The sequence below is a fragment of the Phoca vitulina genome, unplaced genomic scaffold (assembly GCF_004348235.1).
Source record: "Phoca vitulina isolate PV1807 unplaced genomic scaffold, GSC_HSeal_1.0 scaffold25, whole genome shotgun sequence".
NCBI lineage: Eukaryota > Metazoa > Chordata > Mammalia > Carnivora > Phocidae > Phoca > Phoca vitulina.
This window is the reverse complement of record NW_022589728.1, coordinates 7,243,019-7,262,874: the sequence shown is the minus strand read 5'-3', so window position 1 is coordinate 7,262,874 and position 19,856 is coordinate 7,243,019. Positions and strand designations below refer to the sequence as shown.

At 41.9% G+C, this 19,856-nt stretch overlaps 1 pseudogene; it reads left to right on the top strand.

Moving 5' to 3' along the window:
• The first annotated feature begins 1,903 nt into the window (after positions 1-1,903).
• LOC116643227 lies at positions 1,904-19,437 on the top strand (annotated as a pseudogene).
• The last annotated feature ends 419 nt before the right edge of the window (positions 19,438-19,856 follow it).

The following is a 19,856-nucleotide window of genomic DNA, read 5'->3' as shown; positions in this document are numbered from 1 at the left end:
CTGTCACGGGCAAGAGGAGCCTAAGAGACATGACAACTAAGTATAACGTGGAATCCTGGAACAGAATAACAGAATAAGGATGTCAAATAAAAAATAAGGAAATCTGAATGAAGTACTGAATTTAGTGAATGATAATGTATCGATACCAATTCACTCACTGTGACAAATGGACACTAATGGTAAGATGTTGATATGGGGGAAGTTGGTTATGGGGTATATATGAACCCTCTGTGCTATGTTCACAACACTGCTGTAAACCTAAATACCATTTCATTCTCACGAGGAAATATTCTGACACAGACTGAGGCTAATCCATAAAATTCATAGAGTTGGACGTTACCTCTAACAAGCTCTTGTCCTGGGGCGCCTGGGAGGCTCAGTCGTTAAGCGTCTGCCTTCAGCTCAGGTCATGAGCCCAGGGTCCTGGGATTGCGCCCCGCATTGGGCTCCCTGTTCAGCGGGCAGCCTGCTTCTTTCTCCCTCTCCCTCTCCCTCTGTGTAGTTTCTCTTTTTACTTCTCTCTCTCTCTCTCCCCCCGCTCTGCCCCTCAAATAAATAAATCAATCTAAAAAAATTTTTTTTAAAAATGGTCTTTGCTCTCTGAAAGGAAATTATTTTCTTGGTTTTCTTTTTTAACATTTTCTCTTTTTCAACAATTTACAAGAGGTATGGAAAATTCAATATATGAAAATATGAGGAGTGTTGAAGTAAGTAACGATTGGACACAATTACAGTAAAGTTGGTGGATTTGGTGAGGTCTTGGCATCGTCTGGGTCATGCTTCTTACACTTGAAGGTGCGAGCAAGTCCCCTGAGAAGCTTGGGAAAAGTCCACTGTGATCCAGTGGGGCTGGGGTGGAGCCTGAGAGTCTAACAAGCTGCCTGGTAATGCTGCTGCCGCTGGTTCTCAGACCACGGATCAAGGCAAAGAGGAATTTTCAAGCCAAAGACCCCCACCTTCATCCGCAGGCTGGGACTTGCTTTCCCGACACACTGTCCACTGTCTGCCCCTGGGAACCCATGCCAGCTTATAGGTTGGTCCCCCCTCCCCCAGGGTACAAAGCTGAACACGCCTTGCCACACATTTGCGCGCACGCACACACATGCAGACACGCACACACATTTTCCTTTCGCTGTTTTCTTGCCTGGTGCGCCCTCAACATGAATCTGCGTTAGGTACCAGTGCTGGAATGACAACCGTCAAAGAGACCTTCCACAAAGAGCCCACCATCTAGTGAGAGATCCGTTGTTTAAATGTCCAGTTGCAATACAGTCTGCTAAGTAATGCAATCGATAAGCAGGGGTGCTAGAAGAAAATGTAAAAAAAAAAAAAAAAAATGGCCCTTACATTTAGGAGACAGACTGCTCATCTGTGCCGGACATCACTGGCACTGTTCATGGTGCCGATAGTTGGATAACGAGCACATCTAGAATTATCTTGCATTGCCCAAGTCACGTGTGTATAGTGAATGTCACACAGTATACCGTGCTGGTCTACTTTAATTGAATTCAGTAAAGATATGAATACTTTGTTTGGCTGGCATATATTAAATTATTATACAAACGGGGGACAATGTCCCTTCTCAAGGGACATTTGTGGGTCAGAGAGGTCCCCAAAGAAGTTGGCATCAAAGCTGAGACTCCATTAGTGGACGCCTGGGTGGCTCAGTCAATTAAGACACTGCCTTAAGCCTGGGTCATGATCCCTGGGTCCTGGGACCAAGTCCCGCATCGGGCTCCTTGCTCAGCAGGGAGTCTGCTTCTCCCTCTCCTCCCCACTCGTGCTCTTTCTTGCTATCTCTCTCTCTCACACACAAATAAATAAAAAAAATATTTTTTAAAAAAAAGCTGAGACTCCATTAGTTGGGAAGCCCCCTGACCTTGGCCACTGGAGGAAGAGCACTATGAGGAAAAGGATCGGCTACTGTAAGGTCTGGAGTCAGACACGGGGCAACCTGCAGGAACACGTGTATTTCAGTGCTGCTGGGACATATAGTCTTGACGGGAGGGTGAGTCAGTGGCCAGGCCTCGAAGCAGAGAGGACAAAACCCCAGGTCTTATCCCATCTGTCCCACATTTTTACTGATCAGCTCAGTTTATAGTTATTTCTTCTTCCACTAAATTCTATCACATCAATGAACTTTACTGCTCATCATATGTTACCTTGATTCAGGGACTTGTGCAAATGTCTCCTTTAGATGAAAACCCCTTAGAAAAAAGGACAACTGGATCTTTCTTTGTAACATTGTCACACTGTCTTTCATGGATGTGGTGCTCAGTTAATATTTCTTGGACGAATCAGTAAGACAATTAGAGAGGCAATATTTTCACAATTAAACCAGGCCATGCTCACAATATTCACCTGTTGCTCTGAGCATCTGAAATCAGACTAAGTTGATCTTGTCTTTTATTCTTTAAAACATTTCACATTTATTTCCAATGCTCAGCACAGCCTGAACATGTATTGATTGATTTTCTCAAATCCTTTCTGTGTTTTCAATAACACTGCTTTAAGGGGCGCCTGGGTGGCTCAGTCGTTCAGTGTCTGCCTTCAGCTGAGGTCATGGTCCCAGGGTCCTGGGATCGAGCCCCACATCGGGCTCCCTGCTCAGCGGGAAGCCTGCTTCTCCCTCTCCCACTGCCCCTGCTTGTGTTCCCTCTCTCACTGTGTCTCTCTCTGTCGAATAAATAAAATCTTTAAAAAAAAAATTTTTTTTAAATAATAAAAAAACAATACTGCTTTAAGCAGTAGGTCTTTCAAGTGCATAGTTACTTCCTGTTCCGACACGTGGTCTCTTGATGAGTTCTACCAGAGCATTCCGGGCAGGTTCCTATCCTTCCAGGTTGCAATGTTGTCTAAATTGCATCTTCCAGCCTGGGTAAGAGCCCTGGTGGGCCCAGAGAAGGTTACACGTTCCCATTGCTCCCCTTCCCTCTCCTGCAGGCTTGCCCCAGCCTCTCTCCTTCATGCCTGCTCCATGAAAGGGCAGCAGAATTTATTTGCCCACCTTCCTCTTCCTGCTCCCCACAACCTTTGAAAGCTCTACACTGTGACCCCAGATGATTTGTCTCTGGGTCAGCCAAATCCCAGCTCCTAGTAGAACCAGCTTCCAGTGGAACTGTGTAAAGGAATCTCAAAACCCTGCACCAGGGTCCTATTGTTCACAACTGTTCTATTAACAGGATATTTTGAAACCAAATGTGTTGCGCTGTTTTTGTAAGTGGTGCTAACTATGTACCATATGCTGTTTTAAGCACTTCTGTAATGGTAAATAATCAATCTTCCCTAAAGAACTTGCTCTTTGGGGTGCCTGGGTGGCTCAGTCGGTTAAGCATCCAGCTCTTGATTTTTGCTCAGGTCATGATCTCAGGGTTGTGGAATCGAGCCCCACCTTGGGCTCCGTGCTCAGCAGGGAGTCTGCTTGAGATTCTGACTCTCCCTCTCCCTCTGCTCCTCCCCACCCTGTGCACTCTCTCACACTCTCACGTGTGCTCTCTCTTTCTCTACAAAATAAATAAATATATCTTTAAAAAAAAAGAAGAAGAAGAACATGCTGTTCTTACACTCCTCTCCTTTTTACAGGGAAGGAAATAAAATCACAGAGCTGGATCTAGTTTTGAACCACAGACTATGCTGCCTCTTGCTTTTGCTTACCAAGTTTTTTGTTTCAAAAAATGGCTTTTATAAACATTCATCTCCTCTCTTTCCTAAAATCCTGCCAAAATGACAGTAGAGGAATTATAAAATTATAAAAAGAAGGAAGAGGAGACAACAGCAGTTAAGAAATGTCAGCCAATTGTGCAGATACAATGAGGAGAAGGCGTGGTAACTGATTTAGCAGGCCAGTTCATCCTGGGGAACTCCTCATGGAAGGCAAGGAGAAGGTGCCATTCAAAACAGGAAACTGTATGAAATTCTGGACGCAGAACACCCAGACCCTAGGTCTGCCTCACATCATTCCACAACAGGTAGCTCCTTCCCACTCTCTCCTCCGAAACCAGAGCCAGGGGCGGGCAGGACTAGGATGGACCCACATGGGGTGCCTGGTGCAGGTCCACATGTGGGCCTTTGGGTTCTAGCCTTCTGCTCCGCTCACAGATACCAGCAGCCATGCTTATGGCCACCTCTCCCTCCACTCCCTCATCAAGTGGAGATTAGAGTATAATAATTATTCTCCAGTGAAATTCCAAGAGAAAATATGTCCAGATAATGACATTTGGGAGTACACAAATGAAAGGATTGCCCCCTATTTCTTAGCAGTGAAGCTCATCAGGCTACAAGCCCTTACAATATAGCAGGGCTTCCCACCAGCTCTTAGCTATGAAGGGACAGCTGAAGATTACCATACATTTGAAGAAATCCTTGTACATGGAAATGACAACAGCAGTTAGAAATCTGAAAGAAGGCCCACCTGGGTGGCTCAGTTGGTTAAGCATCTGCCTTCGGCTCAGGTCATGATCCCAGGGTCCTGGGATTGAGCCCCACATCAGGCTCTCTGTTCAGCAGGGAACCTGCTTCTCCCTCTCCCTCTGCCTGCTCCTCTACCTACTTGTGATCTCTCTCTCTCTGTGTCAAATAAATAAATAAATAAAATCTTTTTTAAAAATCTGAAACAAAACCGATGGCACACCCAAATCTGGAAATTTAAGGATAATTTAATGGAGGGACAGCTGACAAAAATAAGCAGTGCTCAGGGTGGATAAATATGAAGGATGGGCTGCCCAAATCTGGAGAATGTAGTTGTACAGAGAGTCTATTTGCCCAGAACTGTGGCCTTTGGTAGGAGAATCTTGGAGGGGTTGGGGAGTGATTGCTTGGGGGAGCCAATACTCCAAATTCATTCTCTCTGTCCAGCTTTCCCACAGGCCAAGCCCATACAGAATCTAAAGGGCACAGGAGCCTGTTGATACAGCCTCTATGGCAAAAAGCAGAGGGTTGGATTTGAGTGACCTTGAGTATAGCTTGGTGGGGCCAAGGGAAAATATTTGTCACCAAGATGGAAACAAAGAGAAGAGAGAGAGGAGAATAGGAAAGAAGCAAAGACAATGCAGAGAATAGAAGTCATAATATCCTCAAAGGAAGAAAAGAATATATATATACACACACATATATTTAAGATTTATTTCTTTATTTCAGAGAAAGAGAGAGCACAAGGAGGGGGAAAGGAAGAGGGAGAGAGGAAGCAGACTCCCTGCTGAGCAGGGAGCCTGATGGATGTGGGGCTCAATCCCACAACTCTAAGGTCATAACCTGGAACTGAAACCAAGAGTCGAACACAACGGACTGAGCCAACCAGTGTCCCAAGATTATATATTAAGAAGAGAATATATATCTTAAAAGATTAAAGAAGAAAGAGACCATGGATAGCACAATATTAGAACTGAAATTTTAAAAATCCAATGGAATGTTGGAAGTTAAAATCAGATAAATATCCAGAAAGTAGAATAAGAATGAGAACATATAGAAAGTAGGAAATAAATAAGATAATTAGTGGATCGGGGCACCTGGGTGGCACAGCTGGCTAAGTAACCAACTCTTGATTTTGGCTCAGGTCATGATCTCAGGGTCCTGGGATTGAACCCCATGTCAGGCTCCCTGATCAATGGGGATTCTGCTTCAGGATTCTCTCCCTCACCCTGTCTCCCTTCGGCTTGCTCACACTCTTTTTCTCTCTCCAAAATAAATAAATAAATCTTTAAAAAAAAAAAGGAGAATTAATGGATCAATCCAGATGTTATAACTTAAAATCTGATAAGTTGTACTCCAGAAAAAAAAAAAAAACAAAAACAAAAACAGAGAAAAAGGGGTAATCAAAAAAATAATGCCAGAATAATTTCTTTAATGAGTTAGCTTGAAAGGGCCCACCACATACCCACCACAATTAATTTTTTAAATTCATGCAAAGGCATATCATTAAAAATTTTGTTCCTTAAATGTAAAGGGAAGACAGAGAGGTAAACCCAGTAACAATTCAAGGAAAAGGAATGTGAATGTCATCAGATTCTCAACAACAAAGCTGGGTGTTACACAACGTCAAAATTCCAATAGGTGCACCTGGGTGGTTCAGATGGTTAAGTGTCTGCCTTCAGCTCAGGTCATGATCCTAGGGTCCTGGGATTGAGCCCCGCATCGGGCTTCCTGCTCAGTGCAGAGCCTGCTTCTCCCTCTCCCTCTGCCATTCCCTCCACTTGTACTCTCTGGCTCTATCTGTCTGTCAGATATTTAAATAAAAATCTTTTTTAAAAAAATTCCATTGGAACTCTATAATCAGCCAAATTATAAATCAAATGTGAAGATAGAATAAAAACCTTTGCAGACATGCAAAGACCACAAAAATAGAACTCTCAGAAAACCTAGATGACCTTGAGTCTAGTGATGACTCTTCAGATACAAGACCAAAGGCACAATCCATGAAAGAAATAATGGATAAGCTGGGCTTCATTAAAATTCTAAACATCTGCTGTGCCAAAGGCAATGTCAATAGATGAAGAGACAACTCAAAGACTCGGAGAAAGTAATTGCAAAAGACACATTTGAAAAAGAACTACTACTCAAAACACACAAGTAACTCCTAAAACTCAACAATAAAAAACAATTTGATTTAAAAAATGGGCCAAATAATCCTTATATCAGACAAATTAGATTTTAAACCAAAGACTATAATAAGAGATGAGGAAGGACACTACATCATAATTAAAGGTCTATCCAACAAGAAGATCTAACAATTGTAAATATCTATGCCCCTAACATGAGAGCAGCCAATTATATAAGCCAATTAATAACAAAATCAAAGAAACACATTGACAATAATACAATAATAGTAGGGGACTTTAACAACCCCTCACTGAAATGGACAGATCATCTAAGCAAAAAATCAACAAGGAAATAAAGGCTTTAAATGACACACTGGACCAGATGGACTTCACAGATATATTCAGAACATTCCATCCAAAAGCAACAGAATACATGTTCTTCTCTAGTGCCCTTGGAACATTCTCCAGAATAGATCACATCCTGGGTCATAAATCAGGTCTCGACTGGGATCATTCCGTGCATATTTTTGGACCACAGTGCTTTGAAACTAGAACTCAATCACAAGAGGAAAGGTGAAAAGAACTCAAATACAGGGAGGCTAAAGAGCATCCTACTAAAGAATGAATGGGTCAACCAGGAAATTAAAGAAGAATTTAAAAAGTGCATGGAAACAAATGAAAATGAAAACATAACAGTTCAAAATCTTAGGGATGCAGCAAAGGCGATCCTAAGAGGAAAGTACAGAGCAATACAAGCTTTTCTCAAGAAACAAGAAAGGTGTCAAATACACAACATAACCCTACACCTAAAGGAGCTGGAGAAAGAACAGCAAATAAAGCCTAAACCCAGCAGGAGAAGAGAAATAATAAAGATCAGAGCAGAAATCAATGAAATAGAAACCAAAAGAACAGTAAAACAGGTCAATGAAAGTAGGAGCTGGTTCTTTGAAAGAATTAATAAGATTGATAACCCCCTGGCCAGATTTATCCAAAAGAAAAGAGAAATGCCCCAAATAAATAAAATCATGAATGAAAGAGGAGAGATCACAAACAACACCAAAGAAATACAAACAATTATAAGAACATATTATGAGCAACTATATGCCAGCAAATTAGACAATCTGGAAGAAATGGATGCATTCCTAGAGACGTATAAAGTACCAAAGGAACCAGGAAGAAATAGAAAACCTGAACAGACTCATAACCACTAAGGAAATTGAAGCAGTAATCAAAAATCTCCCAAAACCAAGAGCCAGGGCCAGATGGCTTTAAAGATGGCTTTAAAGAAGAATTAATACCTATTCTTCTGAAGCTGTTTCAAAGAATAGAAATGGAAGGAAAACTTCCAAACTCATTTTATGAAGCCAGCATTACCTTGATCCCAAAACCAGACAAAGACCCCATTAAAAAGGAGAACTACAGACCAATATCCCTGATGAACATGGATGCAAAAATTCTCACCAAAATCCTAGCCAATAGGATCCAACAGTACATTAAAAGGATTATTCACCACAACCAGTGGGATTTATTCCTGGGCTGCAAGGTTGGTTCAACTTCCGCAAATCAATCAATATGATACAATACATTAATAAAAGAAAGAACAAGAACCATATGATCCTCTCAATAGATGCAGAAAAAAGCATTTGACAAAGTACAGCATCCTTTCTTGATTAAAATGTTTTAGAGTGTAGGGATAGAGGGTACATACCTCAATATCATAAAAGCCATCTATGAAAAACCCACAGCAAATATCATAGTCAATGGGGAAAAACTGAGAGCTTTTCCCCTAAGGTCAGGAACATGACAGGCATGTCCACTCTCACCACTGCTGCTCAACATAGTACTAGAAGTCCTAGCCTCAGCAATAAGACAACAAAAAGAAATAAAATGCATCCAAATCAGCAAAGAAGAAGTTAAACTCTCACTTTTTGCCAATGATATGATATTTTATGTGGAAAACCTAAAAGACTCCACCCCAAAACTGCTAGAACTCACGCAGGAATTCAGTAAAGTGGCCGGATATAAAATCAATGCACAGAAATCAGTTGCATTTCTATACACCAACAACAAGACAGAAGAAAGAGAAATTAAGGAGTCAATCCCATTTACAATTGCACCCAAAACCATAAGATACCTACGAATAAATCTAACCAAAGAGGCAAAGAATCTGTACTCAGAAAACTATAGAATACTCATGAAAGAAATTGAGGAAGACACAAAGAAATGGAAAAACGTTCCATGCCCATGGATTGGAAGAACAAATATTGTGAAGATGTCAATGCTACCTAGAGCAATCTACACATTTAATGCAATCCTTATCAAAATACTATCAACTTTTTTCAAAGAAATGGAACAAATAATCCTAAAGTTTGTATGGAACCAGAAAAAGACCCCGAATAGCCAGAGGAATGTTGAAAAAGAAAAGCAAAGCCGGTGGCATCACAATTCCGGACTTCAAGCTCTATTACAAAGCTGTCATCATGAAGACAGTATGGGACTGGCACAAAAACAGACACATAGATCAATGGAACAGAATAGAGAGCCCAGAAATGGACCCTCAACTCTACGGTCTTCGACAAAGCAAGAAAGACTGCCCAATGGAAAAAAGACAGTCTCTTCAACAAATGGTGTTGGGAAAATTGGACAGCCTCATGCAGAAGAATGAAACTGGACCATTTCCTTACACCACACACAAAAATAGACTCAAAATGGTTGAAAGATCTAAATGTGAGACAGGAGTCCATCAAAATCCTTGAGGAGAACACAGGCAGCAACCTCTTTGACCTCAGCCATACAACTTCTTCCTAGACACATCGCCAAAGGCAAGGGAAGCAAGGGCAAAAATGAACTATTGGGACTTCATCAAGATAAAAAGCTTTTGCACACAAAGGAAACAGTCAACAAAACCAAAAGACAACCGACAGAATGGGAGAAGATATTTGCAAATGACAGATCAGATAAAGGGCTAGTATCCAAAATCTATAAAGAACTTATCAAACTCAACACTCAAAGAACAAAGAATCCAATCAAGAAATGGGCAGAAGACATGAACAGACATTTCTGCAAAGACATCCACATGGCCAACAGACACATGAAAAAGTGCTCAACACCACTCGGCATCAGGGAAATACAAATCAAAACCTCAATGAGATACTACCTCACACCAGTCAGAATGGCTAAAATTAAAAAGTCAGGAAACGACCGATATTGGTGAGGATGCGGAGAAAGGGGAACCCTCCTACACTGTTGGTGGGAATGCAAGCTGGTGCAGCCACTCTGGAAAGCAGTATGGAAGTTCCTCAACAATTTGAAAATAGAGCTACCCTACAACCCAGCAATTGCACTACTGGGTATTTACCCCAAAGATACAAATGTAGTGATCCGAAGGGACACCTGCACCCCAATGTTTATAGCAGCAATGTCCACAATAGCCAAACTACGGAAAGAGCCTAGATGTCCGTTGACAGAAGAATGGATAAAGAAGATGTGGTATACATGAAAAGTGGAATTTTTTATGTATGAGCCATCAAAAAAATGAAAAATAAGTCAATCAGAGAAAGACAATTATCATATGATCTCACTGATAGGAATTTCGGAAACAAGACAGAGGATCATAGGGGAAGGGAGGGAAAAATGAAACAAGATGAAACCAGAGGGAGAGACAAATCATAAGAGACTTTTAATCTCAGGAAACAAACTGAGGGTCACTGGAGGGGAGGGGGGTGGGAGGAAAGGGGTGGCTGGGTGATGGACATTGGGGAGGGTATGTGCTATGGTGAGCACTGTGATTGTGTAAGACTGATGAATCACAGACCTGTACAAATAATACATTATATGTTAATAAATTTTTTTTTTTTAAAAATGGGCCAAGACCCGATTAGACACCTCACCAAAGAAGATGGCAAATAAGCATAGAAAAGTTGCTCCACATCATATGTCATCAGGGAAATGCAGGCTAAACGAGATGCCACAACACAACCTATCAGAATGACTAAAATTCAGAACACTGATGAGGATGTGGAGCAATGGGAATTCTCATCCATTGTTGGTGGGAATGCAAAATAGTACAGTCACTTTGGAAGATTTCTCACAAAAATCTGGCAGTTTGACAATTTCTTACTAAACTAAACATACTATTTGCATATTATCCAGCAATCGTGCTCCTTGATATTTACCCAAAGGAGTTGGAAACATCTGTCCATGAACGTGGATATTTGTAGTAGCTGTATTCATAATTGCCAAAACTTGGCAGCAACCAAGATGTCCTTCAGTAGGTGAATGGATAAACAAATGGTGGTTCATCCAGACAGTGGAATATTATTCAGAACTAAAAAGAAATGAGCTATCAAGCCATGAAAAGACATAGAAGAAGCTTAAGTGCAAATTACTAAGTGAAATAAACCTATCTGAAAAGATTACATACTGTATGATTCCAACTATATGACATCTTTAAAAAGGCAAAAGTATGAGGACAGTAAAAGGATCACCGTTGCTAGAGGTTTGGGGTGGATGGGAAGGGATGAATAGGTAGAGCACAGAGAATTTTTAGGACAATGAAAGTGCTCCATATGATATTATTTTTTTAAAGATTTTATTTATTTATTTATTTGAGAGAGAGAGAGAGAATGAGAGAGAAAGAGAGCACATGAGAGGGGGGAGGGTTAGAGGGAGAAGCAGACTCCCTGCTGAGCAGGATGCGGGACTCGATCCTGGGACTCCAGGATCATGACCTGAGCCAAAGGCAGTCACTTAACCAAATGAGCCACCCAGGCGCCCACTCCATATGATATTATAATGACACATACATGTCATAATATGTTATTCCCAACCCATAGAATGCATAACACCAAGAGTAAACCCTAATATAACCTATGGACTTTGGGTAATTATGATGGGTCAATGTGGGTTCATCAGCTGCAACAAATTTACCACTCTGGTGATAGAGATGGATAATGGAGAGGCTATGCATGTGTGGGGGTGGGGAAATACCTCAGTCCTTTCTCCTCAGTTTTGCTATAAACTTAAAACTGCTCTAAAAAATAGTCTTAATACAAAAGAGAGAGTTCTCATATATACCTTCTTAGGTTGCTACTGGATGGTGTGCCTCAGTAAACAAGGGAATGAACAAGAAAAAAAGGAACATGGGATCTTACCGTAATAGAAACTTATGCAGAAAACTGATTCATCAAAAAATAACATAAAAGCGTGTTATTTAGAAATTTGGAGTTTCTAATTAAAAAAATATATCTGGAAGAGTTGAAAGAAGTTGTCTCTGAGGAGTGGAACTGGGACCACAATTTTCCAATATAACGCTCCAGGCACCATTTTAAAGCCTACTGTAGATATTTACTTTCATAAAAATTAAAATCAATAGATGATGTTTTCTTTACCACCTTGCCTATTTCTTCTATATTACCCCACTCAGAATGTCTCAGGAACACTTCCCATCCCTCCCAGAAGATTGCCATCAGGTCATTTGTTCATCAAGCTATTTCCAAATATTTTCTATCTGCCATATACTGTGTTTGGGCAAAAGTATATATAAGGATGTTAGAAAATTCTCGCCCATGAAGAATTTCCCATATGATTAAGAGATGAGGAATGAATGATTAAATCATAATAAGAGAGACATACTCAGTTAGATGGCACAAATTATAACTGTTACAGCAGGTAAGATATAAATCTGTGAACCGAGGCAATAAAGAAAAGCTTCAGGATAGACTGGGATCTGCAGTGGGTATTGGCATGTGGTTATGATTTGGTGAGAGAAAAACAAGTAAATATTCAAGACTAAGCTAATAGCCAAGCAAAGACGAAATCAAGAATGACTCAAAGAATTGTGAGCAAATGATGATAGAGATAAATCATAAGAAGTGAGTTTAGAGGGGCACCTGGGTGGCTCAGTAGGTTAAGCGTCTGCCTTTGGCTCAGGTCATGATCTCAGGGTAGTGGGATCGAGCCCCATGTCGGGCTCCCTGCTCAGCAGAGAGCCTGCTTCTCCCTCCCCCTCTGCCTGCTCATCCTATCTCTCTCATACTCTCTCAAATAAATAAATAAAATCTTAAAAAAAGAAGAAGAAGAAGAAGTGAGTTTAGAAAGATGAGCCAGAACTAAACAGACAGGAGTCAGTGAACACAGGACTTCTCTTAGTGGGTAACAAGGACGCCCCCCGCAAAGGATTTTGACCCTGGTAAAATTACAGCAGTGTTTTGGGCAGACTGATCCAGGAGCTAAGCTCAAAATGGTCAGAGGGAGCAGAAAATCTTGAGGCATGCTCTCTTGAAATCACTGAAGCATAAAGTTCTAAGCGTCTGGACCAGGTGAGTTACTGGACCTCACCTACAGGAGAAAAGCCCTTCAATGTGCTCATTCATTCTCACGACAAACATTTACGGGGCTCAGCGTGTCAGGTGGTGCACCAGCTATCGGTGCCCTGTAGACGAGTCACTGAATGTGGAGTGTAGCCTTTGGTAAGGGAGCTCCTCCCAACAGCAGGCAAATCCCAGAAAGGGACACCCAGCTAAGTGCTGTCCTCTGTCAGCGCTCCAGGAAGACAGACTTGAAGGGAAAATCTGGGCAGCACCTACCTCATCCACTACAAATGTCACCAGTTGTGAGATGGTTTCTGATATCAGACATGCTAGGATAGGAAAAAGTGTACCTCTTCAAGTCAGTTAAACACAGTATATGTGTAATCGATTCCTTTTCTGCTTACATCATTTTGAGTCAGTTTGGTGACTTGCAACAAAGAATCCTCATGGTACAGCGGAGAAAGAGGTCACAAGAAAAATGATACACCTAGTTGTGGGGTTTTTTTTTAACATTTTAATTAGTTTAAGTGTACAGTTCAGTAGTGCTAAGTATGTTCACCTTGTTGTGCAACCATCACCACCATCCATCACCAGAACATTCTCATCTTGCAAAACTGAAACTCTGTACCATTAAACAATAATTTCCCATTTCCCCCTTCCTTCAGCCCCTGGCAGCCACCATTCTACTTGCTTTCTCTATGGATTTGACTACTCTAAGTTCCTCATATAAGTAGAATCATGCTGAACTTGTCTTTTTACAACCAGCTTATTTCACTTAGCATAATGTTCTCAAGTTTCATCCATGCTGGAGCATGTGACAGGATTTCCTTCCTTGTTAAGGTTGAATAATATTCCATTGTATGGATGTATCACATTTTGTTTATCCATTCATCCACCAAAGGATATTTGGGTTGCTTCCACCTCTCAGTTATTGTGAATAGTGTTGCTATGAACATTGGTGTGCAAATATCTCTTTGAGACCATACTTTGTATTCTTTCGGATATACACCCAGAAATAAGATTGCTAAATCAAATGGTAGCTCTTTTTTAATCTTTCGAGGAACTGCCACCCTGTTTTCCATGGTGGTGGCACCATTTTACAATCTCACCAACAGTGCATAAAGGTTCCAATTTATCCACATCCTCTCCAATGCTTGTTATTTTCTGTGTGTTTTTTTTTTTAATAGAAGTCATCCTAATTAGTATGGGGTGATATCTCATCATAGTTTTTATTTGCATTTCTCTAATGATTAATGATGTTGAGTATCATTTTATGTTTGCTGGCCATTTGTATATTCTTTGAAGAAATATCTATTCAAGTTCTTTGCCCATTTTTTGATGGGCTATTTGATTTTTTAGTTGCTGGGTTGTAAGAGTTCTTTATATGTTCTCAATATTAACCCCTTATCAGATATATGATTTCCAAATTGTATTGTAAATTTTTCAACTTCATACTTTCTTGCTGCCTCAATGTGATAAGGCTGGTCCCTGCCACAAGTTACTTTCTTGTCCTCCCCTAACCGTGACTTAATGATCTTAAATGCATCAGTGAAATCCCCTCATGCCTTTTGTTTGTGTACTCCATCTTGACCCCCAGTAAAGGCACTTAGCGTCCCTCAGCCCCCCACCTGCTAGGTTGAACTGGCTCTCTTAACACTCCCCCCATGCGGCCTTGCATGGCATGCCTCCTGTCTCTAGGACCTGTGAATATATAAATTTTATTTTCCTGCACCTCTCCTGTGACCCTTTTAGTGGTTGAACCTGGATGACCATCTCATGAAAGAATACAAAACACATTACTTCCTTCCGTTCCACAGGCAGTCTTTCACTCTGCTAATAGTGTTCTTTGACACCCAAAAGTAAGTTTGGCATAGTCCTATTTGTCTAGTTTTGCTTTTGTTGCCTATATTTTCATTGTCATAGCTAAGAAATCATTGCCAAGTGTAATGTCATGAAGACTTTCCCCTATGTTTTCTTCTAGGAGTTTTATATTTTGGGGTCTTACATTTAGGTTTTTAATCTATTTTTGAGATAACTTTTTCATATAATGTAAGAAAAGGACCCAACTGCATTTTTTCACAAGTGGATATCCAGTTTTCCCAACACTATTTATTGAAGAGACTGCCCATTGAATGATCTTGGCACCCTTGTCAAAGATCATTTGAGCATATATGCAAACGTTTATTTCTGGGTTGTCTATTCTATTCCATTGGTCTATGTGTCTTTATGCCATACTGTACCATACTGTGCTTTGATTTTATACTGTGTTTTGAAATCAGAAAGTGTTAGTCTCCCAACTTTGATCTTCTTTTTCAAAATTGTTTTGGGTGTTCAGGGTCCCCTGAGATTCCATATGAATTTTAGAATTTTTTTTTCTATTTCTGCAAAAAAAAAAAATGTCATTGGGATTTCAATACTACACCTACTTTTGAGCACATTGTGCTTGTCGTTTCTGTGAGGTGTCCACGTCCAGTAGGCAATTGATTTAGGACTCAGAAGGCACTAAGGATGGAATCAGTCATCTTACGTAGCATCCCTACTTTTCCAAGAAGCTTTAAATGATTGTCACCTTCCAAAATAACAGCAGGAAAAATAAATCCCAAAGGAAAAGAAACATCTGTATTGTTGACATTTTTCTTGCATTTCTCTTCATCCATAGAGTCTATACTCAGCATTTTAAAAGTGAGATCACTTGGCTTGATTCTCCTCAAAGAGAAAAGATAAGGTTTTTCCTAAATTTGAGGGAAATCACATTCTATGAGAAAGGGAGGAGGCAGCTAACAATCATCCTTCTCATTCTCTCTCACCTGAGTGCAGCAACCCAGCACCCACATAGAGTTTGGTGAGGTGGCTCAGGGCCCAGCAGCCAGCTTGCTGAGGCATTTCCTCAGTCCTACCTGAGCAGCACCACAGCCCCGCCACCAAAGCTCCTGCCCCGCCATTTTCAGGCGAGATAACAAAGACTCCAAACTAACCAGTGAAGTTCTCCACACTAGATACATTCAGGCTAGGATGCAAAATCCTAGGGCACACATCATAGACTTGTTCCCAACATATTCCGGGCAGGATTTTTTTATAGGACATATTTCCCAGTATTTCTAAACCATATACCAAGCATTACAAAGAAATCATTATGCCAGGTCTCTGTTCTTTTCTTTCCAAACTGTATGTCTCTCTAGAATACTAGATGGAGTAAAAAGATTTCAAGAGCTTTTTTTTTCAGGGCAGTATATTCATAAAGCTTACTTGCCATTGGTGATTAATTAATCCTTATTTTTACTCCATTTTCTATCAGCTTCCAGAGGGTGGTTAAGGGTTGGCTAAAATGTCTCCATCTCTACTCTTGCACTGGAATCAGCAAGAGTGCTTACTTAAATTCTTGGGGACCACTTCATACCTACTGAGGTCTCAGGATATGGACCAGGAATCTGTGCTATAAACAAACTCCCCAGGAGATTCTTATGCATGTGAACATTTGAGAAACACTGAACTATAGCAAATAAAAGTTTTACCCAAAGGAATTCAACTAAGAAAGTAATTATGATAATCATAAGATAATAATGATTCTTGCATAGTTTCCAGCATACAATCAGATATCCATTCATACAGTTGGGCATTTTACAAGTTTAGGGTATGCTGATTCTCCATTAGACTCTTATATCCTATTCCTGTTTAAATCTCTAAAAACGTGAGGCTTATTTTTTTAAAAATGCAATCATAAAGTAAGCCTTGAGTTGTTACTTACTTTCTCTTTAAGATTGAATAAAATTCCCAACCCTATTTTATATCATGATTCTCACACTTGGGAAATCCTTTACACTAGCTGTTAAAATCATTAAGCCAATGTCCTCGATTTAATCTTTAAGGTTGACCAGCCAGCATTGAGTCACTGTAATCTTCTAGGTCAGACAGGAAAAGAATTGACGTCGTTACCAAATACCACTGCGTAAGCGTCTTTGAGAAAATGGCAGCCAAGTGTACACAGTTGGGTAATGAGATGTGATGGGCAACAGTCCATGAGCAGGTGAGCTGGAAGGCCTGGCATCTGGCATTCCATCCCTAACGATGCCCTTGTGTGAGCTGTCAAGGATCCATGACACACTTTCTCTGACATAACATATCTCAGGGAGTTATCAAGATGTTTCCTCTCTCCAGAAGATCAACCAGCCTATCAGGAATGATAATTTGGCACATGCTATGCTCAAGGGACAGATGCAATAAGGGATGTTTCATACAAAGGGGCTTCCACCGTGAGCCAGCAATGTTGATCTGCAGCTAAAAACAGAGATGCATAAAAATAAACCTTCAACCTCTCACCCTGAACAATGAAGATGTTTTCCAGAAAACTGCACAGAATCTAAACAGCCTCAGAGGTCACCAGTTCCTTTCTCCAGCTTTTACTTTTTAAAAAAGGAAAAATTAAAAAGAGGATCAGCTGACCTAGTTGGTTTATCTCACTAATCTGTAACACTGACTGCCCAAGAGACAAGTATAATACAAACATGGCCAAACAGTCTTGTTGGCTTATTTCTAGCTTTCAGAAACAAACAAAAAAGTTATAATTAGCTATAATTTAATATCCTAAATTATTATGAATACTTCCGTGTCAGAGGTTAATGTTAGTATTCAACTCCATTTTAAAGAGAGATGCCAAGATAACTCAGTTCCAACCACACATTCATTCTCTCTCTCCCTCTCTCTGTCTCTCCCAGCTGTCCCCAATTCAAGTCAAAGGGAGGGAAAACTGAGATGATTATCTAGGAATGAAGAGGGAGATGATCACATTAGTCTAAATGACCCAGGGCCTGTGCCCATGAATGCAAGCAAACCCAGGAACCAAGTGTAGCCAGAAGGGTCAAACATTGAAGACAAGGCACATTTCAGTTAATTCATGTCAAAATTAATTTTTTTAAAATATTTTCCTCTTTTTTTAAGATTTTATTTATTTATTTGGGGTCGGGGGGACATAGAGGGAGAATGAGAGGGAGAAGCAGACTCCCAGTTGAGCAGAGAGCCTCACGTGGGGCTCGATCCCAGGACCCTGAGATCATGACCCCAGCCATAGGCAGACGCTTAACCAACTGAGCCACCCAGGTGCCCCCAAAATATTTCCCTCTTATCCCAAGGTTTTTGATCAGTAAGACAGAAAGATATGAACCGATGCTTATGCAGTGAATTATTTTACAAGGAGGGCTAAAGTTAAAGACAGAGTGTACTGCCCCCCCCCCCCCCCCCACAACCTGTAAGTCCCCAGTCAGGGAAGGAAGGGCAGGAGGTCAGGCACGGAATATCCAGAGCAATGGGGCCATTTGCTGATCCATGTTTGTATATAATGTCCCCATCACTACCATTTTCCTATCACTGTCCCCAGACCAAACCATTCTAATATTTGGACACAATGTGAATTAGCCCAGGGGATCATTTTTCTCAACAGCGTGATCCCAGAGCACAGGCAGCTTCTCTCGTCCTTATAGACACAGCTGTACATGCAGGAAGTTTCTGAGCTCTGGCTGTGTTTTGAGCTTCTGGCCCAAGTCCTACAACCCCAAGGTTTTCCATGGCAACAAAACAATCATCAGTTAATAAATGTCCCCAGTCCCTTCCAAATTCTAACATCCTTATTTAAATGTCTATGGTAGGAGGCGGCGGTGGATGCCTCCTAGCCGTGGGTGGTCAGCAGGATTTGACCCTCTGGAGCAAGAACACCAAGCTATTTGGTTCTGGGCTGCGTTAGCAGACCTCTCAAGGGAAGTGCGACAGCCACTGCAACAGCAGCAGCTTCTCACCTGAACCTGGATGCCCTCTGGGAGTGCTAGAATGCCCCATCTGCATGGAGTCCTTCACAGACGAGCGGCTGCAACCTAAGCTCCAGCACGGTGACCATACCATCTGCCCAATGCCTGAAGAAGCTCCTGGCCAGCAGCATCAGTGGTCACCGCTGTCCCTTTTGCAGCAAGATTACCCGCACAACCTGCCTCACCCAGCTGACAGGCAACCTGACGGTGCTGAAGATCATTGACACAGCCGGGCTCCGTGAGGCTGGGGTGCTGCTCCTGTGCCGCTCCTGTGGGCGGCGGCTGCCCGGGCAATCCTGCAGGAGCTGCGCTGTGATGTCGTGTGAGCCCTGCCCAGAGGCAGACCCCCAGCCCCTTGGCCACTCCCTGTCCAAGACGCAGCTGAAGAGCGGCATCAGGACACGGAGAGAAGTCGGCCGTTCTGCAGGAGCTTAAGGGGGGAGCTGCAGCAGCGCAAGGTGGCCTTGGAAGGGGTCTCCAAGGTCCTTCAGGCAAGGCATAAAGCAGTTCTCCAGGAGTACGCCTGAGGAACGCAGGGGCCAGGAAGAGCTGACTTGCTCTCGCAAGTTCTTCACCGGCTCTTTGGCTGAGGTTGAGAAGTCCAACAGTCAAGTGGTAGAGGAGCAGAGTTACCCGCTTACCATGGCAGAGGGGCAGGCTGTGTCTCACTGTGACTACTTCCTGGCCAAGATCAAGCAGGCTGATGTAGCGCTCCTGGAGGAGACCGCTGATGAGGAGGAGCCTGAGCTCATGGCCAGCCTGCCCTGGGAGCTTACCCCACAGGCCAGTTTGCGGTAACTGACGTGGAAGGTGGAAAGCTCTGGTGCTTCACTGTTGACCGAGGAGCAGGGGTGGTCAAATACAGCTACCTCTGTCTTGCCGTGAGGCCCAAGTTTGTCACCTGTGATGCTGAGGGCTCTGTCTACTTCACCCAGGGCTTGGGCCTCAGTCTGGAGAATCGGCAGAATGAGCACCACCTGGAGGGTGGCTTCTCCATTGGCTCTGTGGGCCCCAATGGGCAGCTGGGTCACTTTGATAACCCTGGTCCCATATTTCCCTCTTATTATAATGTGCTTCATATGTGACACTTCCTCTTCTTTAGCCTGGAAATTGCTTGCCTTTTACAGGAATATATAGATTGGAATTATGTCAAAGCACAGAAAAATGGGAACAAGCAAACACAAATGCTAATATAGTCAGTACATACTCTTGAATAT